Genomic DNA, 9,921 nt, shown 5'->3' with positions numbered 1-9,921 from the left:
CAAAGGAAAAAGCTAAAGGACGTAAGGAGAGTTTAAGGATCCAAGAAAGTTATTTGAAAAGAAAATGTTCTGATATGGTAAGAAAATGGAATAGAATTTGATGCAGTTATTCCCGACTTTCTTGTCCTGTGATGTTTCAAATTTTGATCCCTTTCCATAGCTTATTCTCTGTCATTCTTATTGTTAGAAATCATGATGTGTTTGGCCGTACATATTTAAATAATTGTCAATATTATTTTTACCGTTGTTACATCATATACCTCTAAAAAAACTTTTTGTAATACCCGAAGAAAGTGAAATAGAAATAGAAAAAGAAAAAAAAAATAGGAAAAGTTGAGAGAGGGGCAAATAGGTAAATTTGCCCCTCCAACCACCTAAGGGGTTCAAATGAAACCACATCCATAGTCCTACAAAAGAGAAATAGTGAGAGAAACCGGTTAGAGAGAACCTAGAGAGAGGAGGAAGAATGAACGGCCGGAAGACTCACCGAAACCTACCGTCGGAGTCTACTCCGGTCAAGATCATGATGCAAGGAGCCTTTCTTGGAACGGAAAAGAGAATGTGGGTGGCCGGAGTCCCATTTTCCATCAAAGAAATCAGAAAAACCCGCGAGGTAAGATCTTGACGTTTTCTCAGATCTACGGTTTTCTTTTGTGAATCAAGATCTGAAATCTTGATATATTCATTTAGGAACAACTCTCTACAGGATCTTTGAAGAAGTTTGGCTGAAACCTCTATCCGAAGGCAGAAACCCGAAAATAGTCCAAGAATGGTGAGCGAACTTCTAACACTCCTTACTCATCCGGTAGTCAAGCAAAAAATTACGAAAAAAAATACTAGGACGTAGCCCGTAACACGATCTAAGACTTTGCCGAAGAAATCATATCGATTCGAACTACGAATCAAAAGATATGAAAATCGAAAAGTGGACACGGTGTTACGGATTTCAGAGGACAGAGAAGACAAAAAAAAAAGTGGTCGGCCGGCGAGCGGCGGAGGGCGGCGACAGGTGCCGGACACGCGTCAACCGTCGGCTGGAGTAACGCAACTCCAGCGAGGCGATGACACGTGTCGTCTGTAAACCCGGGCTGAATCGCAAACGCGAGCTGAGCCGGATCAGCCGACCCGCGACTGCGCAGAGGCAGGCGCACGTGCGGCTTGCGACTGGCGAATTCCCGCGCGCGTGGCCCTCACACCCCCAGCACTGCTGGCGCATGAGCGCGCGTGGAACGACCATTTTGGCCCGTTTGCTCTCTGTTTGCCCGATTTTTGTCTCAGTTCTAGTTATAATACTATTTTTACGTGAATAGGGTCTTAATTTAAAGAAATCAGTATTTTTGGACATCTCACGGGCAAAAAAACGCTAGCAAAAAGGCACTCATCAACCAGGTAAGTCACCACCCGATATTTAGGAAGAAATACTTGTAGGAGCGTCAACCAGGTAAGTCACTACCCGGTATTTAGAAAGAAATACTTGTAGGATTCGATTGGATTGCATGCATGCTAGTAGTTTTGCTTCAGATTAGCTCTCAATGTAAATTATTGGTCAGATTAACTGTTATGATTGTATTGGGTGAATTACATGAGTGTTGCTATATGCTTTAAGCTTCCGTTGTATGTATGCATGCGTTTAATTTCGTTGGAATTGTGTATTCCGTGTTCCGGGTGCTTGATGGATGAATTCGCCCCATTGAGCGTGAACTTCGTGCTCTGGGTGCTTGATGGAGGTCATGGCCCCGTTGAGCCGACATGACTAGTTTGCATGAATTATATATTATGATGTTAGAATACGGTTGCATGCACACTCTGTTAATTGCTAGGGCCCATTTACATGATAAGCTTGGGGGGATTATTGTTAGGAGCGATATGTCGCTCTAGCTAGACTTAATTTTCCCCTAGGAACTTAGCGGTTTACCACGACAACAAGGTACCTCGGAGTGTTCATAGATTGCTAGCTTGAGAACGGTATCTATAGCTTCATGGGAGGACTAAGGATCCCTGATCAGTCCTTACTGCTCTTAGCCATTTCGCATGGAAAATGTATCCCCACGTCGTATAGCCCATTAGCTGCATGGGAACGGGTTGGGTCGCGCCCCCCATAGGGGGACTATATGGGCGTAGGGGTATTCAGCACACCCCTAGGCTAGTTACCATGTAGTCCCAGATAGCCATGTAGAGGTAGCACCTCATAGAGAGATACCGACCATATTAGCTTGGCGTAAGGAACCTCTAGGCGTTTAATAAAAGGACGATGAACCAGTGAAACCCAAGGGGCAAGCTCCAAGGGACTAAGATTTGAACTAGATGTCCTAGAACCGAATTAGGAAACTGTGGGAACCTCTTGAATTAAGAAGCGAAGAGAGCCTACAAGTAGGTGGCTTACTGAGTATAATTTTTATACTCATTCCTTTCTACTTTTTTTGTCAAGTGCTGGTCGAGGTGGAGAAGCATTCGAGAGCTGTGCGGTCACAAAGGGGGTCGTTCCGGAGTGTCAGTCCCTTGTCGGTCTTTTAGAGTCCTTTGTATTTTTCTTCATAATTGTATTTCCCGTTGGAAATATTTGATTTAATTTTGTATTTGCGAATTTCTTTTATATTTGTATTTTATTTTCTTTATGTAAACTTAAATCCTCTTTTCAAATATTTTAATTTTATTAGATTTTCATCTTTTTATTTCACTCTTCTTTTTATTTTATTTTCTTTTTGTTTGTTTTCGATTTCGTCCTTTGGGTCACGGTCCGAGATTTGAGCCTCAAAAATCGGGTCGTGACACTTTTGTACTTGAAAGTGCTTTAATCTCGAAATAACTCGGGTTCTTGTTCTAAGAGTTATTTGTTAAGTCTTGAAGCACAACTAAAAAAAAATTATTAACAAGGTTGCCCTAATTCATATGAGTCAAACATTTCTTTGCATGCATAAATATTTCATAAGCAACTTGTCACTTGGTATTCATAAAAACCTTGGTTTCTTATAAAGTGTCTTGAAGGGTAGTTAAGTGTCCGACCTTTTACATCCCTTGAAAACGATTTTCTCTCCAAACTTTTCTCTCGAAACATTAGAGTTGCTATTTCGAAAAAAGGATTCGAGTGGAAGTAAGGTATAGACATCGGGATCGCCGAGCTTGTGTCGAAGACGCTGCGTGACCGGCAGAAACAAGAAGTTGCGCCGGGGGTCGACGGTGATGGAAAGGCATCGGAATAGGTGAAGGTGTTTGTGCATCGTCGGAATCGGGGGGTAAGGAAGACGTGGGTTGGAATCAAGTCTGGTGTCTTTGAACCAGCCCACAGATGAACGTGGGCTGTGTGCGTTTCAGCCCAACACAGCCCAAGGACGAAAATGCAAACACATACAAGTTTCCTCATATGTTCATGGTCTTCTTTGTCGATCACAGACAGCATTGACAATAATTAATGGGCAGCCAGCATGTCCTCCCCACCGTTTCTCATTACTTCTCACTATCATGACCAAAATTTTAAGCTCCTTGAAGCATGAACCGCAATATAGTGTGATTTAAAACGGATAAAAATACAATAAATGTTTTTACTTTTTAAACATGGAGAATTTGGGATAATTAGTCTATTGCTATAGTTACGTGGTATGTCATCCTTGGATGAGTTTAAGGAGAGGGGATCCCATCAGGTTGTCCACTTCCTTTTCCACACATAACTCTATTCCTAAACCTAAAAGCACTCCCTTGATAGTCCTATTAGGTTAATTGGTCGGTAAATGTCATGAACCTAGGAAAACCTATGTCTAGAATTGTCATACCCCAAATAAGTTAAGGCACCGAGAAGAATTAAGGGATCCAAAGGAAAAAGTACATGTATTCCTCCTCTTGCTCGTGATGTTTATACTCATCTCTTTCCCATTCTTTTTTCAGGTGTTTCATTCCAATGCATCAGTCCATCTTGTATTTGAATCTCTTATATTTTGCTTTTTAATTGTATCTCAAACTCATTTCCCATTTGTAATAAATTAGAACACTACCATTTTGTAATTAGATTTCAATTTTTTTATTTTTATTTGTAGTGTTCTTTGTTTTAACTTGATTTAATTCTTTTCCACATTTTATTTTATTTTATTTATTTATTTTTTTATTATTTATTATTATTTTTTTTTTGTATTTTCAGTCACATTCTAAGATTCGAAGTCTAAATGTCAAAGTCACGAGTGAAGCAAAAAATTGTTAAGTTCTTCTTGAAGAAAATATAACTAAGTACAAAAGAACTGAGCGTAGCGTACTTTGCGTGTAGTCAAGCGAAGACCACCTCTATTTCTTTGTAGGACCCCATAATGACCTATCATCACGTTGATTTGTTAGATGCCTCACCTCTATTGGTGGGATGGCGTGTATGATTTGCTACCTAGATGGTTAGATCTACAATAGTGTACTATTGATATTACTCAGATTGGCCTTGATAGGAGTAGATGTCTAGAACACTGAGTCTTAACGAAAATTAATTACTCAATTTTTTCTTTTTAAGTTTAAATTTCTTGAATTTTATTGAGTGCCTTCAAGAGTAATTTGAAGCTAATGGAGAAGAGAAAAGTCGTAGGAAAAATAGTGAAAAATTAGAAAGAATCAAAGTCTAACCTTAGTGACAAAATTGTTATTTTGGCTGGCCTTTTCTAATGAGTGGTATGTGAGTGACTAAACCTGGTAGTGTAAGGGGGAAAAGGAAAAAAAAAAAAAAAACCTTGTCTATCAACCCCAAATTGATTGAAATTGAAACCATTAAAATATGGGACAACAAAAGAATTGACTGTTGAGACGTATGAGATAGGAAACTCTCAAGTAAGGTCTAAGGGACGGAATTTACCTACCTATTCTGATCGGGGAGAACAGGCCAAATCAGCATATTTTTTTGTTTACGCCCCTGCTTTCCTGAATAATCTCATTTTTCAATTATTCAACCATTTCATTATACGAAGTTCAACATTAGTCAGTCAACATTTTTATGTTTGGATACAACAAAAAGATGTTATTTGGAAAATAAGAGGAGAAGTTAGAGTCTGAATAACATATAAAAATAGGAAATTGAAACACCTGCAACAATGATTTAGATACAAAAATTTATCAAAGTTCATTCATAACAAATGTAAAGAGACTTTGGGAGAACAAACCTAGATACTTGAATTACTCTGTCCAGAATGAGAGGTATGAATTTTGATATTTTTACCTTGATTTTTCTTTAGAATCGAGAAATTTTATAAGAGTTAGATACTAAAATTTTAATATGTTATCCTCAAAAAGATATTGTACACTTTTCATGGATAACATCGAGTCGAAGTGGACAAGAAGTTAGAGTTCCGACGATCATCAAGAAACTATATATGTATTTTAAAACGATTTTGGATGGATTTATTTCTCTCTGTGTTACATCTTACTGGTAAGTTCAGCAGCAGATTGTTAGAGCAGAGAACATAAACAATTGTATCTCAATTGCGGTTTTATTAATTCTAAGCATGACATTATATAGCCTTTACAAAGAGATAGAACCACAAATAACTTAGAACCACAAATAACTTAAAAGTAGTTGAACCTAAAATTATCCGGAGAAAAAACTTAAAGTTCCAAAGAACAAGACTAATAAGTTCAAAATAATAGGACTCTCTAGAGACTACAACTATATTTAAAACAAAAGACTAGACCACTAACTCCTACCATTCCCTCCCTTAAACTTATTCTAACTTTTTGACAACAATTAGTTTAAGTCTGAAATATCACATACACCAAGCTCTTTACGCAGTTTCTAAAATGCTTCCAACTTGAGAGGCTTTGTCAACAAATCAGCAAGTTGATCTCGAGTACCACAAAAGCACTAAGTTGGCTGCCTTCTTTTGTAAGATCTTTAAGAAAATAAAATTTCGCGCTTATGTGCTTAGAACTGTTAAAATAAGACTTACTAATCTGTGAAGTAATCTCACACACACTAACGATAGAATGCTCCGATACCACTTTGTGAAAGTACTACTCGCGTACTTGTGAAGGAGATGTCGAGAGGGGAGAGACAAGGAGACAAAGAACACTGATTTTATCAAATACCTCCTCTATTGCTCTGCATTTCTCTGCTCTCTATTTTTTGCTATGTGACAGAGCAAAAGGATTAGGTATTTATAACTTTTCTAACCCTAATAATAGGGTGAGAGAAATACCCCTAAACTGCTGCCATCATTCCCTAGAAAAGCCTCTGTGCCTTTTCTTTCACCTTGCCTTTTCAAATTAACTTTCCTAACAAATTAACTGCATTTGGCATTTTAAGTTTATTTCAACAAAACTACCCGATAAACTTAAATGCTCTTACCATTTGTCATGCTAATCATCTTGTATTTGTCGAAAAATACTTTCGGTAGCGGTTTTGTAAAGATGTCCGTAACTTGATCCTGACTTGACACATGCAGCAATTCCACGCTTCCTTCCTTCACATGATCTCAGATAAAATGAAATCGAACGTTAATGTGTTTGCTTCTTTTATGGTTCACAGGGTTCTTTGTCAACTCAATTGCTGATTTATTGTCAACTTGAATCACGGTTGCACCTCGTTGCTTTAGCTCCATCTTGCTCAACAAATTTCTAAGCCGTTTCGTGTGACACACACACCAAGATGCTACCACATACTCAGCTTCACACGTTGGGAGTGTCACGATCGGTTGTTTCTTTGAAAGCCAAGTAAATGCTATGTTGTCCATGAAGAATACCTAACTCGATATATTTTTTCGATCGTCTATGTCTCCGCACCAATCACTGTTAGAGTAACCAACTAATTTGTAATCTTCTGTTTTCGAGTAGAATAACCCAAGTGACACCGTTCCTTAGATGTACCGTAGGACTCACTTCAACGCCTTCCAATGTGAATAAGTTGGCTCTTCCATGAACCGGCTTATAATGCCGACACTTAATGGAAGATCTAGCCTTATGCATGTAAGATAGCGAAGGCTTCCTACCAGGCTCCAGTTCCTATTTGCATCTACTCGTTCTCCTTCATCGTACTTTGAGAGTTTTGCATCTGGTTTCATTGGTGTTGATATCGGGTTGCAATTTCCCATCTTGTACTTCTTCAAAATCTCCTTTCCATATTTCTTCTGTGATATAAAGATACCTGTCTCTCCTTGCTTAACCTCCAAACCAAGGAAAAACTTCAACAAGTCCAAGTCTGTCATCTCAAATTCTTGTGTCATTGTATTTTTGAACTCTTCTATCATTTCATCATTATTGCTTGAAAAGATGAGGTCATCGACATAAAGAGCAACAAGTATCACATTACCTCAACTCTTCTTTGTGTAAAGTGCATGCTCGTGGGGACATTGCTTGTACCCATTCTCCTTGAAGTATGTATCGATACGAGTATTCCATGCTCACGGTGCTTGTTTTAACTTGTAAAGCGCCTTCTTCAATTTTAGTACCTTCTTCTCTTCTCCAATTTTCATGTACCCAGGTGGTTGTTCGAGGTAGACTTCTTCTTCAAGCACACCATTCAAGAATACCGACTTGACATCCATTTGAAAAATTGGCCATTTGAATTGTGCCGCTTGGAAAATGAGCAATTGGATTATCTCCATTCTTGCGACGGGAGCAAACACTTCGTCATAGTCGATTCCCACATTTTGCTTGTATCCCTTCCCAACAAGTTGCGCCTTGTACTACTCAATCTTGCCTTGAGCATTCATCTTTTTCTTGAATACCCACTTCACATCTATGGGCTGACTTCCTTCCGGTAATTTTGTCACCTCCCATGTATTGTTGCGATGAATCGCTTTAATCTTCTCATCCATGCAGTTTGCCACTTCTTGTCCCACACTGCCTCTTCAAAGCTGATATTTTCAGCATCTGCCAGAAGACATAGAAGGTGTACCTCATTTGTTCATGTTGGTTATAAACTAGTTAGTGAGGAAGAGTTGAAGTAGTGGAAGTAGTAGAAAAGTGGAACTAGTTTTTAGGGAGATATCGTGAGTGGTTGCTGATTTGTAGCAAGAAATTTGTTATTTTTTTTTATTATATAAGGAAAATGGTGTCAAGTTAGTGAAATACCACAAAAAAGAAGATAAGTTTAATTTGTGTGTCTGTGCTCCTTCTCTCCTTCTGTTATTTTTTTTCTTTCAATTGGTATCAAAGCTACAAGATCAAGGCCTGTTTTCAATCATATCTCACCTAGAGATTGAGCGGTCAAGAAGGGAGAGAGATAAAAAAATGAGACAGGAATCGATTGACATGAGCCAAAACATCGGTGTGATAGAAGGTGATGCCTCAAACGAAGTGAGTGTATAGATTCAAGAAAATGAGGGATCTGTCACACTCAAATACCTAATGTTGACAAAATGCAATTATGCAGCTTGGGCGATTAAGATGGAGGTATTTATGATGGCACAAGGTGTTTGGGAGTCAATTGAGTCACCTGAAACAGTAGATAACCGAAAGGATAAAATGGCTTTAGCAATTATTTATCAAAGTATTGGAGAAGATACGTTGCTATAGTTGGGTGCCAAGAAAACGACCAAGGAAGCCTGATCATGTTGAAAAATATGAATCTAGGTGCGGAAAGAGTGAAAGAAGTTAGAACGCAGACTCTCTGGCGGGAGTTTGAAGCGTTGAGGATGGGTGATTTAGAAAGTATTGATGAGTATTCTGGAAAACTCACCATTATTTTGAACAAGTTGAGAGGCCTTGGCAATACTGTGGATGATATCCAAGTAGTTAAGAAACTTCTACGATCCACCTCTGCAAAGTTTCTTCAAATCACTTCAACGATTGAGGAGTTCAGTAATCTCAAAACGAAATCCGTTGATGAGATTATTGGATCACTTGAGGCACATGAAGAAAGGTTGCAAGGGTTTTGGAGAAAAAGATGAAACCGTTCTCCTCACTCGTGCAAAATGGAAGGAACGAGAGAATGCAAAATCCTAAAAGAAAGAATGGAAGGATCAAGGCAGTTCCAGAGGAGGCAGGGGACGGGGTCGTAGAAGATGGAGAGGTCGTGGGAGAAGTGACTAGCATTGAGGAGATGAAGGAGAGTTGCAAACTCAGAAGAAGAAATTCGACAAAAGTAAAATTAAATGTTATAGGTCTCAGCAGATGGGACACTTCGCATCAGAGTGTTCCACAAAAGACGAACAACTCAACTTGATATAGATGCAAAAGGATGAGGAGTCTTCATTGTTGATGATAGAGGCGTGTGAAATTAAAACCACACATGACAAAGAGCTTGATTTTGTGATGTTGAATGAAACTATAGTGCCGCTACCAGCCAATATTGGAATTGAAAATTCCTGGTTCCTAGATACTGGAGCAAACAACCACATGTCAGGAGAAAGGAGGGTGTTTCGTGAGCTCGACACATCTGTTGTTGGAAAGGTACGTTTTGGTGATAACTCTGTAATAGACATTTGTGGTCGAGGAATAGTGCTCTTCAAATGCAAAACCAATGAGCACTTGATCTTATCGCAAGTCGATTACATACCTAAACTCAGAAGCAATATAATAAGTTTGAGATAACTAGACGAGAGTGGAAATAAAATTGTCATAGAGGACAGTGTGATGAAGATATATGAGAGGGCTAGGAGCTTAATTATTATGGTGACCAGACAATCCAACAGATTGTATGTAGTAAAGCTGAAACTTGCGGATTAGGTGTGTTTAATGACAAATATTAGTAACGGTGGTTGGCTCTGGCACGCGAGGTATGGACACCTAAATTTTCATTCTTTAAAGCAATTAAATGATAAAAGAATGGTTGAAGGGTTGCCGAAAATCACCCAAGTAAATCAATTTTGTGATGGGTGTTTAATTGGAAAGCAGCATAGAACTCCTTTTCCCCGAACAACAACATATCGTGCGAAGGAGTCATTGGATCTCATCCATGGAGATCTTTGTGGACCTATTTCGCCACTGACTTATGGAGGTAACAGATATTTTATGTTACTAGTG

General features: G+C 38.7%; 1 long non-coding RNA gene across 1 annotated transcript; it reads left to right on the top strand.

Moving 5' to 3' along the window:
• Window positions 1-428: 428 nt before the first annotated feature.
• LOC111779290 (uncharacterized) lies at window positions 429-1,578 on the top strand. Its single transcript, XR_002812670.2, has 2 exons — window positions 429-613; window positions 691-1,578. It is a non-coding gene; the product is annotated as an uncharacterized LOC111779290 (long non-coding RNA).
• Window positions 1,579-9,921: the final 8,343 nt, after the last annotated feature.

This window comes from Cucurbita pepo, chromosome 3, assembly GCF_057944985.1.
Source record: "Cucurbita pepo subsp. pepo isolate OVF chromosome 3, ASM5794498v1, whole genome shotgun sequence".
Taxonomy (NCBI): Eukaryota; Viridiplantae; Streptophyta; class Magnoliopsida; order Cucurbitales; family Cucurbitaceae; genus Cucurbita; species Cucurbita pepo.
The sequence above is the reverse complement of the archived record's forward strand: the minus strand, read 5'-3'. Positions and strand labels throughout refer to the sequence as shown.